The sequence below is a fragment of the Capra hircus genome, chromosome 8, assembly GCF_001704415.2.
Source record: "Capra hircus breed San Clemente chromosome 8, ASM170441v1, whole genome shotgun sequence".
Classification (NCBI taxonomy): Eukaryota; Metazoa; Chordata; class Mammalia; order Artiodactyla; family Bovidae; genus Capra; species Capra hircus.
The window spans coordinates 97,158,604-97,178,748 of NC_030815.1; positions in this window are offsets into that span (position 1 = coordinate 97,158,604).

Here is a 20,145-nt window from a genome sequence, read left to right on the forward strand (position 1 = left end):
ACAAGGTAGACATTCTTAACCCCATTTTACAGATAAGGAAATCAAGACCCTGGGAGATTAAGCCAACTGCTTAAGGTCACAGAGCTGATCAATGGCAGAAGCAGGGTTTCATCTCAGGTCTGTCTGATGTCAGAGCCTTGCTTGCTTCTTTATACTGCCTTGGGTCTGTGAAGACACTATCAATGAACACAAGAGGAAGGTGATTATTGCAATTGTGTCGTACAGTGGGTCCAGGTCAGAACTGGCCTATCCAGTTAGTTTATTCTCAATTTGCTCCAGAAGTGGCCTTTAGATGCTGATTTGAACTAGGGAAAAAGAAAAAAAATCGACGTCCTCCAGGAAATATCCCAAAGGAAAGTTGTGCAGTTGGCAACCTGACTGACATCCATGTTAATGTTCTTCCTGGCTCGACGTGGAGGAGGGACACAGACCTCATGGAGCACGAGAGAAACAGGCTTGGCTTCTAGCAGGCACCAACTGCTTTTTCTGCCTCCATCCAGGTACCTTTTGGGACTTTTTATTATTTCTGTAAAGTAAGACAGAGGGTGATTTTTAAGTGATTGCCATGGAAGTCAGGTGGAAATGTAGGCAAGTGCATTTGCTTGAGATCTGCTTTAGTTAAGTTTAATGAAACAGACTTTTGTTGAACGAGTCTATGTATCAGGCACCCTCTGAGCCACGGGATTCAGTGACAAGTAATGTGCAACTTCAGGCTTCCCTGGTGGCTCCATGGCAAAGAATCCTCCTGCAAAGCAGGAGATGCTGGAGACACAGGTTCGATCCCTGGGTGGGAAGATCCCCTGGAGGAGGGCATGCAATCCACTCCAATATTCTTGCCTGGAGAATCCCATGGACAGAGGAGCCTGGCGGGCTACAGTCGTCATGGTCACAAAGAGTCAGACACGACTGAAGCAACTGAGCACGCAGTCCCAGTGAGCAACTTGTGCCATTTTGATGGTCCTAAGAAATGAGTAATAGTATGTGTGACGATGGTCTGGAGAGAGTGCAGGGCAGAGAGTGACTGACTGTCTAAGGGCTGGCTGCAAAGCTATGGGGAGGCTTCCAAGGGCTGTATTGTGAGGGGAGGCAGGAGAGGGGGGAAGGCGATTCTTCCACCCAGACAGGGAGGAGATGTTACTGCCTCGCTCTAACTCTGATGCTACAGCTTTCAGAGACCCTTGCCTCTGACCTTGTTCTTGGCAGGAAGTGCTGCGGTAAGTGGTGCTGTGGAAAATATCTCTGTGGCTGATGAATCATCTAATTAAAAAAAATTCTTAAAACAATGAGAAAACGTTTAGCTGGCTTGTTCCCATCAAGAGTGGGTACCAAAGATCACTTCGTCATAGCTTTCAACTCAGTGACCCCGGGCTTCCCCTCGTGACTGGAATCACGGTCTTTGTATTTCTCAAGATGCTTCTGGGCCTTGGTGGTCCTTCCAGATGTGCTCTTTGCATAGTACTTGGGCCACGTGTAGATCTTCCCATGGCCACACACCGGTTCTCCAGGGGATGAGTGCCATGGTAGACACTTGTTAGAATTTTAGGGCCATCTCATGCTAGCTGTGGGGTTTGGGGTGTACTTTCTTACTAACACATGTAGACATATACAAATATAGGAATACATGGAGTCTCAGTTTTCCCATCTGTAAAAATGTACCTACCTTGGTTCCATGAGTTCTATGAGGAATCAACGAGATAATATGCAGCTGTTTGACACAGAGTAGACTCTAAGAAGGGCTTCCCTGGTAGCTCAGCTAGTAAAGAATCTGCCTGCAATGCAGGAAACCCCAGTTCGATTCCTGGGTTGGGCAGGTCCCCTGGAGAAGGGATAGGCTACCCACTCCAGTACTCTTGGGCTTCCCTGGTGGCTCAGACAGTAAAGAATCCCCCTGCAATGCGGGAGACCTAGGTTTGATCCCTTGGTTGGGGAAATCCCCTGGAGGAGGGCATGGCAACCCACTCCAGAATTCTTGCCTGGAGAATCCCTGTGGACAGAGGAGCCTGATGGGTTACAGTCCAGGGGGTTGCAAAGGGTCAGATACGACTGAGTGACTAAGCACAGCACAGCACAGACTCTAAGGAAGTGTTACTTTCCTCCTTCTACACTAGGGGTGGACTAACTATGTTTTGCAGGTTAAACCTGACCCAGCATCAGTTTTTGTAAATAAAGTTTTATTGGAACACAGCCATACTCATTCATTTCCATATTGTTTATGGATGCTTTTTGCGTCCAATGGCAGAGTGTAGCTGTGATGGAAATCAGACATGCCACAGGTCTGCAAAGCAGAAAATATTTACTATGTGGCCCATTACAGAACATGTTTGCTGATTCCAGTGATATGTAACGGCCTTTGAGAAAATTGATCTTCTCTCTCTGTCCTTTTCCTTCCCAAAGTGCTTTTTATCAGACCAAATGCTGTTGGTGGTTTGAACCACTATTTCTATGTTCTAGAGTTTGGTTCCTTTGGCTCTCCTCCGAGTGCAATCCTGTTCGTTACAAGCCCTTTGAATGTGACTCCTAGTACAGCACACATCCCTCTTCCCCCTACCTCTGGGTTTGGGATATCCAGCTTTGCGAAGAGGAAGAGGCTTGGCCCCCTTATTCTGCACAACAGCTTTCAGTCTAGGGTAGCGCAGGCTATATCAGTGAAAGGCATCCCCACACGTTCTGCTCATAAGCTCTTCATCTTCATCCTTTGCACCTGCACTTAGACTTGTAAATTTCAAGGTCTGACTTTTCATCCATCTTTATTAAATTCCTTCCTGAGAAATTCTGTTCCTTTTTTAATTTCTGGTTCCCTAGCATTGTTTGGGATTTGAACTCTGCTATCCAGAGTATTTACAAGCCTCGGGGTTTCATGTCTTTTGAGAATTGGCTCAGCTGGTTTTCTAGGTTCTCATCCAAGTCTCTGCAAAAAAAACCATTGGGTCAGCCAGGGCTTAGGGCTGAGTCTTGCTGGATGCTGTTGGAACACACTCTCCAGCTTGGCTTTGACCATTTGGAGACTGGCTGAACTCTCTAGGAGGTCAACCTAAACCAGTTGCTTTATTGTCCAGATTGCATCTCTTTATCTCAGTTAAAAGGTATCATGAGGGTTTGGGTCAAGGGCTTTTCAGGCATAATATGGTCATACACAGAGCCTTCCTAACCTATTCGTCTCTTGGTTCTATTGCAAAAATCAAATAGGATTATTTGCTATAACTTATTCTTGGAAATCTCAATGGCTCCTAGAGCTCATTTGTCCCTCTCTAAGGCTCTGTGTGTGTGTGTTCAGTTGCTCAGTTGTGTATGACTCTTTGCGATCCCGTAGGCTGTAGCCCACCAGGCTTATCTGTCCATGGAATTCCCCAGAGAGGAATACTAGAGTAGGTTGCCATTTCCTCCTCTAGGGGATCTTCCCGACCCAGGGATTGAACCTGTGTCTCTTGCCTCTCCTGCATCAGCAGGCAGGCTCTTTACGACTGTACCACTTGGAAAGCCCCTCTAAGGGTCTACATACTGCCTAGTTGGGAATGATTATAGTTTTGCATCAGTTAGAATGTGCCACACAGTTTGTCAAGTATTATCAGAGTTTACTGAAGGGCTTCCTAATCTAGGGTTTGAGAACTTGCATGGGAACAAATTACATCCTTGTTTTTACTAATCTCTAACTGAAATTTAACATGTTTTCCAATCGCAACATAAGCAACAAAGCACAGTAATATTAGCATGACCTTGACTTTGTCACTGATACAAACCATGGATTTTTCACGTCAAGCTGGAGTCATTGTAGACATCTCAACATGTCTTTCAAATTCAAGGTGAAAGTGAAAGTGAAAGTGAAGTTGCTCAGTCGTGTCCGACTCTTTGCAACCCCGTGGACTGTAGCCCACCAGGCTCCTCCGTCCATGGGATTCTCCAGGCAAGAATACTGGTGTGGGTTGCCATTTCCTTCTCCAGGGGATCTTCTCTGACCCAAGGATCAAACCCAGGTCTGCTTCATTGTAGGCAAATGCTTTAACCTCTGAGCCACCAGGGAACTTCAAAATTATGGTACTTCTAAGACCTTGTTATTTAATGCATTACTAAAAAGTCAGGTTTTAAACACATTTTAATAGCTTTAAAAAATATAATTGGCTTTCCTTGAAATTTGACATATTTCATTCAATGCATTAAAAAACACTGCTCTAAGACCTGGTCTGTAGGTGCCACCAGTTTGCCAGAAAGGCTCCTGTACAAAAATCCGTGGTTGTCATGAGGGTAGAGGCTCCTCCTCAGAAACCTCTGGGGCCAGATCTCTGCCTGGAACTTTCCTTTGCCCAGACAAATCTCGTGAGGGATAAAAGGACCCTTACCTCAACTTTGAGTTCTTGTCATATCTTCACTCAGACTAAGCCAACACTAGCAAAACTGTCCTTTCTATTGACAGTTTGAGTAGCAAATGCTGTCTCATAATTTTTTTTTTTTCCCTAATCAAGCAGACCTGGGTTTGAATGACAGCTCCCCCATCTACTTCTCTTGATTCTCAGCCTCTTAATTTGTAAAATAGGGACATTACCACCTACTTTGCAAGCTGGTATCCATATTAAACAAGGTACCAGGTTTTTCAGTTGAGTTTTCTGGGAAGCAGCCCATGAGGTGGAATTAGGAGTAAAGTAGTTTATTAGTTTGCGGTGAGGCTTGTTGCTTGTGACAGATAAGAGAGGGAAGAAGCAGAATTGGGCAGAAAAAGTCTTCAAGACCATGATGCAAAGTTGACGTGAATGAAAAGAAAAATAGAGCAGTGAGATAAGGAGCACCTCAGACTATAATTCAGATTGCATGACATTTCTGCCAACTCAGTTGGTTGCTCTGGAGCAAAGATTACCTGTCAAACGAATCCTAGGTTAGGTAGAAATGGCCCATCACACGTGAGCATTGGCTAGAGGGTTCCCAGGAAGACCATGGCCTTGGCTTGAAAGCCAAGGTACCACCTGTAATGTTATGGCTGAAAGCTACCATCTACCTTCTTTCCTTGCAGCTGACTGGTGAGTTCTTTCTTGAAGGGAGATCTGAGCAGCAGGCCTCTGCGTTTGTTCCAGTCTGAGAAGGCTGAAGACGGTCTTGGTGTAAATGTGTCATATCTAGCAAGAAATAGGCATGGCTACTGCCAGATAAGAATTGCTTATCTCGTCTTACCCTAGGCTTGGCTACTGCCAGTGTCTCTAAAGAATTTGCTTATCTCGTCTTACCCACCCTGAGCAACAGAATACTGATTTGAATAGTCAGGTCAAATCTTTCTAAGCTGGAAACCTTTTCATACTGGTACGTAGGATAATTTTTACATCCGTTTTTTGGGGACACACTGTGTGGCATACAGGGTCTTCATTCCCCAGTCAGGGATCAAACCCCTTGTAGTGGGAACACTGAGTCTTTAACCACTGGACAGCCAGGGATGTCCCTAGGGTAGTTTTTATTTTTATTTATTTATGAAATTAATTTTGATTGGCGTGTAGTTGCTTTTCAATACTGTGCTAGTTTCTACTGTACAGCAAAGTGAATGAGCTATATGTTTACAAATATCCTCCTTTCTTTTGGATTTCCTTCCCATTTAGGTCACCACAGAGAACTGAGTTGAATTCCCTGTGCTATACACTAAGTTCTCATTAATCATCCATTTTATACATAGTATCAATAGTGGATATGTGTCAATCCCAATCTCCCAATTTATCCCCCCCTCACCCTGGACCCCAGGGCTTCTCAGGTGGTGTTAGTGGTAAAGAACCCACCTGACAATCCAGGAGATTTAAGAGACATGAGTTCGACCCCTGGGTCGGACGATCCTCTGGAGGAGGGCATGGCAACCCCCTCCAATATTTTTGCCTGGAGAAGCCCATGGACGGAGGAGCCTGGCGGGTTACAGCCTATAGGGTCGCAAAGAGTTGGACATGACTGAAGCGACTTAGCACACACACAGTCACCCCACTTCCAGGTTTTTAGACTTAGGACTTTATGAAGATGACAGAGGATTTGTTAAGGATACCTTGGTGATTGAACTCATACTCTGTAATGATAATGAGAACAACAATGATGATAATCATGAAGGTAATGTAGAGTCTCTCTATAGAGAGTCTACTAACGATACAGGGTCTGCATTCGGCACTGATATTAGGTTCCCTCTTGGTACTCCAGGAAATGGAGTTTAGCAAGGGTAGGTGAGGACTCAGCTCTCATCCCACGTTGACTCTTTTTCTCCCAGAGAACACCTGGGGTGTTCTATGCCGTCTTATCTCAGGCAGTGAGTACTGAGACACCAGCTGCTCCATTCAGAGGTCCTTAGTCTCCATTTGAGTTCAGTTCAGTTCAGCCACTCAGTGGTGTCCAACTCTTTGCAACCCCATAGACTGCAGCACACCAGGCCTCCCTGTCCATCACCAGCTCCCGGAGCTTGCTCAGACTCGAGTCCATCAGAACAAGACCCAGTTTCCCCTCAGTCAGGCTCTCCCTTCATGAAGTTTCCATAAGCCTCTTTCATCCCTACCCATCAGAGGGCAGACAGAATGAAACCACAGTCACAGAAAACTGACAAAACTCCACCTGAGGACTTACTCAAAAGAGACTTTGAAAGCATTTCCCCTTTATTGCTGGGTTTGTTTTCAGAAAAAGATCAGTTCAGTTCAGCTCAGTTACTCAGCCATGTCCGACTCTGCAGCCCCATGGACTGCAGCACACCACGTCTCCCTGTCCATCACCAACTCCCGGAGCTTGCTCAAACTCAAGTCCATCGAGTCGGTGATGCCATCCAACCATCTCATCCTCTGTCATTCCCTTCTCTTCTCTCCTTCAATCTTTCCCAGCATCAGGGTCTTTTCAAATGACTCAGTTCTTCACATCAAGTGGCCAAAGCATTGGAATCTCGGCTTCAGCATCAGTCCTTCCAAAAACACCACAGTTCAAAAGCATCAATTTTTTGGCGCTCAGCTTTCTTTATAGTCCAGCTCTCACATCCATACACGACTCCTGGAAAAACCATAACTTTGACTAGATGAATTTTTGTTGGCAAAGTAATGTCTATGCTTTTTAATATGCTGTCTAGGTTGGTCATAGCTTTCCTTCCAAGGAGCAAGAATCTCTTAATTTCATGGCTTCAGTCCCCATCTGCAGTGATTGTGGAGCCCAAGAAAATAAAGTCTGTCAATGTTTCACCCATCTATTTGCCATGAAGTTATGGGACCGGATGTCATGATCTTCATTTTATGAATGTTGACTTTTAAGCCAGCTTTTTCACTCTCCTCTGTCACTTGCATCAAGAGGCTCTTTAGTTCTCCTTTGATTCTGTCATAAGGGTGGTATCATCTGCATATCTGAGGTTATTGATATTTCTCCTGGCAATCTTGATTCCAGCTTGTGCTTCATCCAGCCTGGCATTTCACATGATGTACTCTGCATACAAGTTAAATAAACAGGGTGACAATATACAGCCTTGACATACTCCTTTCCCAATTTGGAACAAGTCTGTCGTTTCTTGTCCAGTTCTAAATGTTGCTTCATGACCTGCATACAGATTTCTCAGCAGACAGGTCAGGTGGCCTGGTGTTCCCATCTCTTGAAGAATATTCCACAGTTTATTGTGATTCACACAGTCAAAGGCTTTGGCATAGTCAATAAACAGAAGTAGATATTTTTCTAGAACTCTCTCACTTTTTCTATGATCCAACAGATGTTGGCAATTTGATCTCTGGTTCCTCTGCCTTTTCTAAATCCAGCTTGGACATTTGGAAGTTCACAGTTCACATACTCTTGGATCCTGACTTGGAGAATTTTGAGCATTACTTTACTAGCATGTGAGATGAGTGCCATTGTGCGGTAGTTTGAGCATTCTTTGATATTGCCTTTCTTTGGGTTTGAAATGAAAACTGACCTTTTCCAGTCCTGTGGCCACTGGTGCATTTTCCAAATTTGCTGACCTATTGAGTGCAGCACTTTCACAGCATCATCTTTTAGGATTTGAAACAGCTCAACTGGAATTCCATCATCTCCACTAGCTTTGTTCATAGTGATGCTTCCTTAGGCCCACTTGACTTCACATTCCAGGATGTCTGGCTCTAGGTGAGTGATCACACCATCGTGATTATCTGGGTTGTAAAGATCTTTTTTGTAGAGTTCTCCTGTGTATTCTTGCCACTTCTGCTTAATATCTTCTGCTTCTGTTAGGTCCATATCATTTCTGTCCTTTATTGAGCCCATCTTTGCATGAAATCTTCCTTTGGTATCTCTAATTTTCTGGAAGCGATCTCTAGTCTTTCCCATTCTATTATTTTCCTCTATTTCTTTGCACTGCTCACTGAGGAAGGCTTTCTTATCTCTCCTTGCTATTCTTTGGAACTCTACATGCAAATTGGTGTATCTTTCCTTTTGTCCTTTGCCTTTAGCTTCTCTTCTTTTCTCAACTATTTGTAAGGCTTCCTCAGACAATCATTTTGCCTTTTTGCATTTCTTTTTTCTTTTATTTATAAACAATAGTTTTATTTATTTATTTTTGGCTGTGCTGGGTCTTCGTTGCTCCGCAGGCTTTTGTCTAGTGGCAGCAAGCAGAGGCTACTCTAGTTGCAGAGCTCGGGCTTCTCACTGTGCTGGCATCTCTTGTTGAGGAGCATGGGCTTTAGGGCGCTCCAGCTTTAGCGGCTGAGGCACATGGGCTCAATAGTTGCAGCTCCTCGGCTCTAGAACACAGGCTCATTAGTTGTGGCGCATGGCCTTAGTTGTTCTGCGGCATGTGGGATCTTCCTAGATCAGGGACTGAAAATGTGTCTCCTGCATCAGCAGGATTCTTTACCACTGAGCCACCAGCAACGCCCTATGGCAGCTGAATTTCCCCTCTAAGGTCTTCTCTACAATGCTGCCTATGTCCTCTGCTTGCTGACAAGGAATGTGAAGGAGGAGCTGCCTTTTCTGAATTTGAACACACTGGTCTACACTATTTCTGGAAGAATACATCCTGCTTCAGGGTGACTGTTCTCTGCTGTGACCCTAGAAAGAGCATTTGAGTCCCAGTTGGCAGGAAGACTCACTCTCCACTTAAGTGTGAGCAGAACACCATTGCTCTTTTTCCTGTGTAATGCGCTTGACATTCCCTGACGCCAGGGTCTGAAATTAATTTAGGGCTAATTCTGTTTAGTCAGTCCTGGCCCAAGGTTACACGGGCAATACCACCATATAGTAGTCACTTCATTCCCAGCTTTTTCCTGCTGGGTTGAGCCCATTGACCGTGGACTTGGGAGATATTTGCTTCTGTCTCTCATTGAAGTGTCAGGGTTGGAACTTCAGAATTCTAAAGGGATTTGGGCAAATATTTTCTTCCCAGAATTGCCCTTCCATCCTCCAACCTCGGGTCCCTTGGCAGGCTCCTTGGCAGTGATAGAAGCATTATCCAGGGGATGGGCAGTCATCCCCATTGCCGAATGGGGAGGCAAACAGCCAGAGGAAGACAGAGGCCCATGCCAGGAGGACCAGTCACTTGCCAGCTCCTCCTTGGCTGAGTCTCTGTGTGCCCTGGAATGAGGTATAGCCACGTGGCTGGGAGAAGGCTTGGCTCTCTGAGGTCCTCAGTGCCTTGCTTTCCAGATCTAGGCTAAAAACAGGACTTGACTGCCAGTGATAATAATACCTATCTCTGTCTTTGAGAATCTCTTCTTTTTTAAGGGCTTTCCTGGTTTTCTGTTATTTAGTAGTACTCTGAAGCAAGGATGGACACTTTTGTGTTACAGATGGGGAGATTGAGCCTTGCAGTCCCTTGCCCCTGATGGAAGAGTTGGCCCATGGTAGACTTGGGGTGTGAACAAAGGCATGCCCGACCCCGATGCCTGCACTGAATCCTCTCTGCACACGGTGAACTGGGAAGCCAGTTGTATCCAGTCTGAGGCAAGAGCATCTGCTAAGCAGATGCCTGGGTTTGCTGGCCACGAGAACATGGCTTTTTCTTGGTGATGATGGCAATCTTGAGAAAGAGCTCCATGGCCAAAGTGCTTTCACCATGAGTCACTTTGTTGTTCTCTTTGTGAGAGTTCAGCTAAGGAGCCATAGAGAGTCACCTGTGGTTCCTACTTTTAATGCCCCAGCAATCCAGGAGAGCAATTCTGTTAGCCAGATTCCTCCCAAGGACATATGGAACCTGTGGGAAGTCACATGGCCAGGGTTAATCAGTACCCAGGTAAAATTCAACTGTTTATGGGGTCATGTAGATTGACTTATTATCATCTCCAGATAACTTGTGTCCAAGATTTTTTTTTTTTTTTCTATTGAAGAGTTATACTACTCATTCTTCTTCCTCACTGGTTTGCACATTAGAAACCTAGGCTCCTGATAAAGGCACCCCCAGACTGTCCATGATTTGACCTGTCTTTCGCTCAAGCTCATCTCCAGACACTTAGCCTTTGCAGTTCATGCTCCAGGTGTACTAACATCCTGGTGTTTCCAGAAGCAGCCGTGCCAACCCAGGCTTTTGTTTTTGTCAATGCTTTTCCTTAAAAAGCACTTCTTCACTGCGTCTCCTTACCTAGTCCTTAGACATATTGCAGGTCTCAGCTCAAAGATTTCCTTCACTAATGTCTTTTTGGTTTTTTTTTTTTAATTAAAAAAAAAAAACTTTTTTTTTTTACAGTGCCATGTAACATGTGAGTTATGGGATCTTAGCCCCTTGACCAGGGATCGAACCCTCACCTCCTGCACTGAAAGTGCGGAATCTTAGCCACTGGACCACCAAGGAAGCCCTTCCCTAACATCCTTCAGATTTTGCTGGCTCAGAGGTTAAAGCATCTGCCTGCAAGGCGGGAGACCCAGGTTCAATCCTTGGGTTGGGAAGATCCCCTGGAGAAGGAAATGGCAACCCACTCCAGTATTCTTGCCTGGAGAATCCCATGGATGGGGGAGCCTGGTAGGTTATAGTCCACAGGGTCGAAAAGAGTCGGACATGACTGAGCGACTTCACTTTCACTTTCCTTTTTTTAGCCTTCCACGGCATCTTAGAACACCTCCATATTCAGCGTTTGGAATCATCTATCTCTCCTCCCACTTCTGCCTGAGCCCATAGAAGCCTCAAGGAAGGAAAGTGTGTTTTATTGTTCTCTGAACACCCAGCACTTATCAGATAGCCTGACACAGGATTTGGAAAAGGGCTTCCCTTGTGGCTCAGATGGTAAAGAATTTGCCTGCAATGCAGGAGACCTGGGTTCACTCCCTGGGTTAGGAAGATTCCCTGGAGAAGGGAAAGGCTACCCACTCCAGTATTCTGACTTGGAGAATTCCAAGGATTGTGCAGTCCATGGAGTCACAAAGAGTTAGATATGACCAAGCGACTTTCATTTTCACTTTGGGACTTTAACTTCAGGGCAGGTTGGACTCAAAATAAACCTCCTGCTGGCAGGTTGGCAGCAAAGTAACGCTCAAAATTCTCCAAGCCAGGCTTCAACAGTATGTGAACTGTGAACTTCCAGATGTTCAAGCTGGATTTAGAAAAGGCAGAGGAACCAGAGATCAAATTGCCAACATCCATTGGATCATTAAAAAAACAAGAGAATTCCAGAAAAACAGCTACTTCTGCTTTATTGATTATGCCAAAACCTTTGACTGTGTAGATCACAACTGCAGAAAATTCTTCGAGAGATGGGAATACCAGACCACCTGACCTGCATGCTGAGAAAAATGCATGCAGATTACGAAGCAACAGCTAGAAATGGACATGGAACAACAGACTGGTTCCAAATTGGGAAAGGAGTACGTCAAGGCTGTCTATTGTCACCCTGCTTATTTAACTTATATGCAGAGTACATCATGTGAAATGCCAGGCTGGATGAAGCACAAGCTGGAATCAAGATTGCAGGGAGAAATATCAATAACCAGAGAAGGCAATGGCAACCCACTCCGGTACTCTTGCCTGGAAAATCCCATGGACAGAGGAGCCTGGTAGGCTGCAGTCCATGGGGTCGCTAAGAGTCGGAGACGACTGAGTGACTTCACTTTCACTTTTCACTTTCGTGCATTGGGGAAGGAAATGGCAACCCACTCCAGTGTTCTTGCCTGGAGAGTCCCAGGGATGGGGGAGCCTGGTGGGCTGCCGTCTATGGGGTCGCACAGAGTCGGACACGACTGAAGCGACTTAGCAGCAGCAGCAGCATGCAGATGACACCACCCTTATGGCAGAAAGTGAAGAACTAAAGAGCCACTTGATGCAAGTGAAAGAGGAGAGTGAAAAAGTTGGCTTAAAAGTCAATATTCAGAAAACTAGGATCATGGCATCTGGTCCCATCACTTCATGGCAAATAAATGGGGAAACAATGGCAACAGTGACAGACTTTATTTTCTTGGGCTCCACAATCACTGCAGATGGGGACTGCAGTCATGAAGTTAAAAGACTCCTGCTCCTTGGAAGAAAAACTATGACCAACCTAGACAGCATATAAAAAGCAGAGACATTACTGTGGGGACAAAGATCTGTCTAGTCAAACCTATGATTTTTCCAGGAGTCATGTATGAATGTGAGAGTTGGACTATAAAGAAAGATGAGCATCAAAGAATTGATGCTTTTGAACTGTGGTGTTGGAGAAGACTCTTGAGAGTCCCTGGAACTGCAAGGAGATCAAACCAGTCCATCCTAAAGGAAATCAGTCCTGAATATTCATTGGAAGGACTGATGCTGAAGCTGAAACTCCAATGCTTTGGCCACCTGATGCAAAGAACTGACTCACTGGAAAAGACCCGGCTGTTGGGAAAGATTGAAGGCAGGAGGAGAAGGGGATGACTGAGGATGAGATGTTTGGATGGCATCACCGACTCGATGGAGTCGAGTTTGAGCAGGCTAAAGGGAGGCCTGGGGTGCTGCAATCTATGGGGTTGGAAGCAGTCAGACACAACTGAGCGACTGAGCAACTTAACTGTAGGTTGGACTCAGGCAAGGCAGTAGGGAAGGAAAAGGGAAGGAAACAGGTAGAACTGACTCATCAGCCTTTTAGATGGGCTGTTGCTGAGGGATATAGCGCTCCCCAGACTCAGCATCAAACTGAGTAAAGAGCAGTTGAGATGGACACTGTTAAACAAATTGAATACAAGCTTCCCAAGAGGATGCACTGCCCAGATTCAAGGGTCTAAGGTTTGGATGGAGAGGAGAGGATTCAGGTCAAAACTCTGGGTGGGGGACTTCCCTGGTGGTCTAGTGGTTAAGATTTCACCTTCCAACACAGGGGGTACAAATTCAATCCCTGATCAGAGAGCCAAGATCCCACGTCTCCTGGCCAAAAAAACAAAACAAAAAACAGAAGCAATATTGTTACAAATTCAATAAAGCCTTTAAAAAAGAAAGAAAGTGAAGTTGCTCAATCGTGTCTGAGTCTTTGTGACCCCATGGACTGTAGCCTGCCAGGCTCCTCCATCCATAGAATTTTCCAGGCAAGAATACTAGAGTGGGTTGCCATTTCCTTCTCCAGGGAAAGACTTTAAAAAAGGTTTACATTAAAAAAAACAACAACAACAACAACAAAAAGACTGTATTGTGGGGAAGGAGACTTTTGTTCCTGGAGAAGGAATATGTTGAGGCTTTGCAGGACAGCAGGGATGGGCTAACCACGATGGATTCTGTACCGAGATTTCCACTGCATAGCAGAAAATCTGGGATAGAAGTCTCTTGAAATGGCAGTGGTTAGGAAAAAGCACAGGGGCAACTGGGGGTCACTAATTGTTCAGCTGTTACTAATTCCTTCTCAAACTAGCTTAAAATACCCCTCAAACCTTCTCTCTCATACAGACACACACACACACCCAATACCAGTCTTACTATTGAAATGCCCATCTTTGTAAGAAATGTTTCACCAGGGCAAGGTGGAATTCAAAGTTTTCATTCCTTCAATCAGGGCTATGAATTGGGCCAGCCGGCTCAAACAGTTAGACATAAACCACTTAGTGATAGAACATGGGAAAAGCTGATAAGAGATAAAATAAGTATTTAGGAGCAGGGACTCACCTTTAGTGAATTTAAATTCTCCAAGTCAGGGTTCAACAGTACATGAACCGTGAACTTGCAAATGTTCAAGATGGATTTAAAAAAGGCAGAAGAACCAGAGATCAAACTGCCAACATCCATTGGATCATAGAAAAATAAGAGAATTCCAAAAATAAAAGCTACTTCTGCTTTATTGATTATGCCAAAGTCTTTGACTGTGTAGATCACAAGAAACGGTGGAAAATTCTTCAAGAGATGGGAATACCAGACCACCTGACCTGCCTGCTTAGAAATCTGTATGCAGGTCAAGAAGCAACAGTTAAAACTGGACATGGAACAACAGACTGGTTCCAAATCAGGAAAGGAGTACGTCAAGGCTGTATATTGTCACCCTGCTTATTTAACTTATATGCAGGGTACATCATGTGAAATGCCAGGCTGGATGAAGCACAAGCTGGAATCAACCTCAGATATGCAGATGGCACCACCCTTATGACAGAAAGTGAAGAACTAAAGAGCCTCTTGATGCAAGTGAAAGAGGAGAGTGAAAAAGTTGGCTTTAAAGTCAATATTCAGAAAACTAAGATCATGGCATCTGGTCTCATCACTTCATGGCAAATAGATGGGGAAACAGTGGAAACAGTGAGAGACTTTATTTTCTTGGGCTCCAAAATCACTGCAGATGATGATTGCAGCCATGAAATTAAAAGATGATTACTCCTTGGAAGAAAAGCTATGACCAACCTAAACAGCATATTAAAAAACAGAGACATTACTGTGCAGACAAAGGTCTGTCTAGTCAAAGTTATGGTTTTTCCAGGAGTCATGTATGGATGTGAGAGCTGGACTATAAAGAAAGCTGAGCACAGAAGAATTGATGCTTTTGAACTGTGATGTTGGAGAAGACTCTTGAGAGTCCTTTGAACTGCAAGGATATCCAACCAGTCCATCCTAAAGGAAATCAGTCCTGGATATTCATTGAAAGGACTGATGCTGAAGCTGAAACTCCAATACTTTGCCCACCTCATGCAAAGAAATGACTCATTGGAGAGGACCCTGATGCTGGGAAGGACTGAAGGCAGGAGGAGAAAGTGACAACAGAGGATGGGGTGTTTGGATGGCATCACCGACTCAATGGACTTGAGTTTGAGCAAGCTCTGGGAGTTGATGGTGGACAGGGAGGCCTGGCGTGCTGCAGTTCATGGGGTCAGAAAGAGTTGGACATGACTGAGAGACTGAACTGATGCACCAGGTTGTGAACTGAGTGTTCAGTGTGCAGAATGCTCCCCCTCATTTAAGTAATTTAATATTTAATTGAAATTTTTGAGATAACTTGCGGTTTACATGTAGTTGTCAAAAAATAAAATACAGAAAGATCCCATAAACTCAGTTTCCCCCAATGGCATTGTCTTACAAATCTGTAGTGTGATGTCACAACTAGGATATTGTCTTTAAAAAAAAAATTATTGAAGTAAGTTGATTTACAATGTTGTGTTAGTTTCAGATGCAGAGCAAAAGTGACTCAGTTATACATAAACATATACAGGAGAACATTGTCATTGATACCATCTATGATTGTATTCATTATCCAGTTTTCCCTGGACGCATTTGTGTGTATGTGTGTGTATATGGTTCTGTGCAATTTTATCACAAGCATAGTTTGCTGTTATTTTCATAATACACGACAGAGTCAGCACTGTAAGCATCACTCTCGTTGACCCTTTATAGCCACACCCTCCCCTTCCTAATACCCTTTCTCAGTCCTCAAAATATCCACGCCAGGCAACCAAGTCTCAGGGAGGTATGTCATCTGTGACGTGTCAGCAATCAGTCAGGAGTGACGTGTCGATTCAGAAGTTTGTCTGAAAACATTCATCACATTTATTTTCTAAATTTCTCAATTGTTCATTCATTCAGCAAATATTTATTAAGTGTCTACTAGGTTCTAAGCACTGGCATTTCAGCTATAAAAACATGACCGAGTCCTCGCTTCTCATGAAGTTTTCATTCAAGTGTGAGTAGACCATGGATGCGAAAACATGACGTGTATATACCTTCAGCTGAGGACAACTGCTGTGAAGAACAATCGGGGAAGGGGCAGGCGGTGAGAGGTGGGGTCTACTGTTTGGGACTGGGTGACCAAGGAAGCCACTTTAAGGAAGGAAAATTCAAGAGTAGTCCTGACCAACGAGGAGTAGGGGGCACTGGATTTTTAGGCCAAGAGAGGAGGAAGATCACAGATTACCTCATCATGAATGAGTGAGGCATGTTTTGGATGTCAAGACAGCCAGTGTGTCTGGGGCAGAGCAGGGCAGAGAGAGAGGGGGATATGAGGTCAGAGATGGGGTTGGAGCTGGATTACCAGGGCCTCCCTTGCAGGCCGTGGGAAAGACTTTGGATCTTATTCTAAGTGGGAGTAGAAGCCACAGGGAGGTTTTGAGCTGGAGCAAAACATGATCTGATTTTCAGTTTGTAAAAACCACCCTCTGGCTGCTGGGTGGAGGATGGGCTGTAGGAGAGCAAAGCCAGGAGCAGGAGGAACAATTTGGTGGCAACTCCAGCAAAGCACAAGAGAGACAGGGTGGCCTGGCCCAGCGCGGCGGGCCGGGAACAGTGAGGAGTATCTGCGCTCAAGACTCATTGTGTCCGTGGACCCCACAGGACTCGATGAAAGACTGGATATGGGGTAGGCGTGAGAGCAGGCCAGAGAAGGGGATATTTCAGACAGTGCGGACACTGAGTCACTTCTGCTCTTTAGTCAGGACGTCACAATGTAGTGCCAGACAGCAGGAATCTTCTTCCAATGAAAGGACCACTGTGCCCAAGGCACTTTGCTTGCTTCTTTCTCTCCACCTCTTCTCAACACATCCTGTGGGTTCAAGCAGACAGGAACACACCCTTGGTCTCAGTCTACCCAGGAGAAAAAGACCATCGGCGCAAACATTTGGGAAACTGGAGTTTGACTGGATCCAGTCCCTCTCCCTGAGAGCTCACAGTCTGGTGGGGAGATAGGCGAATGCAGAAACAATGATGGCTTGAAATACTGGTGTGGAGAGACCACTGGGAGGCAGAGGAGCATCCAGGGAGAGGGGTGTGGATTTCACTGAGTTGTAAGCTGGTGGCTGGGTGGTGCCTCAAGGATGGTGTCAGGGGATGAGGGGGTGTTCAGGCATCAGTCTTGAGGCTTGCAGACCTGTTCTCCAATTACAGAAGAAGGCTATAAATTCCTGAGATGGGGAAGAGCAACAGCAAAAAGCTTAAGTCCCTGTGCAGCTTGGAGGGTTTGGGGGCAGCTACACCATATGACCAAGTGGAAATACAAGGCTCACGTGGAGGGGTGGAGGGAGGGAGGCTGAAGAGACCGGCTGAAGAGCCCCTGACATCTGGCTAAGCTACTGGGTCAAAATCCTGGTGGTAACTGAGGTTGGAACCTTAAGGATCTTAAGGAAGGTTGTTGATCGGTTATATTTGACTTTTGAAAGTTTCCTTTTGCCAAAGAAGGTGCTTCAGGTGTGAAAGTCTACATCTTTCCTTGGGTGAACAAAAAGGAGCCACTCTTGGCCTCAGCTCAGCAACCTTCCTGGGAAACTTCCATCTTATCTGACTCATCTCCACAGAAGATCATCTCAGCTGTCCAGGAAGGGCCCCCGGTTGCTTCCCTGAAGCCATGTCCACACCTACCTCTCAGTGCGGTAAGTAAAACTGCTTAGCTGCCTCTCTCTCAGGCAGTGGGGTCTGCTGCAGAAGGGGCCTAAGAAGGGGACAGGGGGGATAGGATCTTTTAAGGTGTAGCCCCTCGGTCTAGAATTTTAGCCCCCTCTTTGGACAAAGCTTCCTTGGTGGCTCAGATGATAAAGAGTCTGCCTGCAACACAGGAGACCTGAGTTCAGTCCCTGGATCGGGAAGATCCCCTGGAGAAGGGAAAGGCTATCCACTCCAGTATTCTTGCCAGGAGAATTCCATGGACTTAGGAGCCTGGTGGGCTACAGTCTATGGGGTCTCATGGAGTTGGACACGACTAAGCAACTAACACTTCGGAAGCTATTGGGCTTTACTTCCTGTATGTTCTCCTGCTCACCCTCTCGGTTTCTCTATCTGGAAAAATGGGAGAACAGGATGTAACTTCTTGGGGGTCTGGAGGATTTGGAGGAGCAGGTGAAGGTTGTCTCCTGTGAACTTCTGTCTGCACACAGGACTCCAGCACAGTAGCACAGGAGGGAGAGAGTGCAAACGCGTGTGTGTTGTAGATAAACACAGTCCTTGTCCTTCTTCCTCTTTCCTCAGGGCTATAGATTTGCTCATGGTCCAGGCTGGCAGAGGTCTTAACCAAGGAAATGATGTCTATCACCTGGCTGAGAGGTTTTCTCTTCTGTAAAACAGAGTGGTTCAGAACACCTCTCCCAGGGTGATTTGAGAATAGTGCTCAATCCATGTTTGATACTCAAAATGAAAAAAAGAGGCAGTAAGTTTCGGAGGCTTTTCAGATACACTGTTGTTGTTGTGCAGTTGCTAAGTTGTCTTCCACACTTTGTGACCCCATGGACTATAGCCCACCAGGTTCCTTTGTCCATGGGGTGTTCTAGGTGAGAATACTGGAATGGATTGCCACTTCCTTCTCCAGGGGATCTTCCTGGGATTGAACCCACATCTCCTGCATTGGCAGGCAGATTCCTTATCAACGAGCCACCAGGGAAACCCTTTCAGATACACAGCACTCATCAAATTCCCCAGAGGCTGCAACAGCCTAGAACACAGGATTCAGAGCTACCCTGTGTGGTTTCGAATTGTGTGTTCACTAGTTACTAGTGATGAGGCCCGACGTGAGTCCCTCTGGAGCTGTGGTTTTCTCACCTGGTAGGAGGGGATGGCCCCACCTTATCAGGTTGCCCTTCCGCTTGTGAAGGTAAAATAAGATCGTGCATATAAAGTGACGGGCGTGCAGTGAGGGCCCAGGTGTCCAGGAGGTGAGTCTCCTTTCTTTTGCTTCCATTCCTTCTATTCTCTTACCGGCCACAACTCCATCGTGGTGAAGAGATGACCTCCCCAGCCACGCCAGGGACCCAAGGCTCCAAGTCCATGTGACAGGCTCAAGGTCTTGGCTTTTCAGTTTGCAAGGAGAGTCAAAGGTTTGCAGCTGCTGTTGGGCCATAGACCAATGACGGTGGCACCTCGGTGGGGGCAACTCCCTTTGGGCACTACGAGGTCATACTTTGGGGGACCTTCCTTTAATGTCTAAAGGTCATTTCTGACTTAAAAAATAATCCTCCAGTATAATCACAAAGAAATTAGATATCATGTTCTCAGATACATACAATCCTTTTTGATCCCCATCTTTTTTATGTATTATTTTTTCATAGACACAAATAATGGAAATTCACCTTCCCCGGAAATGATAAGAGTCCTGTGGAGACAACAGTCTTTAGGGTCAGGAGCAGACAAGACCCCAGAAAGTCAAGTTCTGTGTTCTGGCTGCAGGAACACTCAGAAGTCTTTGTGGAGCCAGAAGTGTGGCTGAGATCAGGGAGACGCCGAGTCGTAGGACATCCATGCACCCATCTTTCAGTCATGCACTCAGGTAACTAATATTCACTGAGCACTTGCTGTGTGTTGAGCCCCCAGGGCAGAGCTTGTGTCTGGAGGGTGATTATGATGTAGGAACCACTCTGGAAGGAGTATGGTAAATGCAGTAACCAAGGCATGCTCTGGGCCAGCAGGCCTAGAGGATGATCCTAGTGACTCCATGCAGAACCGTTCCTGGAGATCTGACGGGGGCCAAAAACTCAGAAGTGGCTCAGCAGGATGGGCTGGGGGTCCTCAGGAAGTCTTTGCTCTGCAGCCAAGGAAGGTGTTCCCTGCTGAGAGAACAGTGGGCACAAAGTCTTGCCAAGACACAGTGCCTTCGGGAAGCCTTTGGAAGATCTCAGGCAAAGGAGTTCAAGGGGGTTGTGAGATGAACTGGGAGACTAGGACCGACACTTATATACACTATTGATGTTCTTGTTGTTCAGTTGTTCAGTCTTGTCTGACTCTTTGTGACCCCCTGGACTGCAGCACACCAGGCTTCCCCGTCCTTCACTGTCTCCCAGAGTTTGCTCAAACTCATGACCATTGAGTTGGTGATGCCATTCAGCCATCTCATCCTCTGTTGTCCCCTTCTCCTCCCGCCTTCAATCTTTCCCAGCATCAGGGTCTTTTCC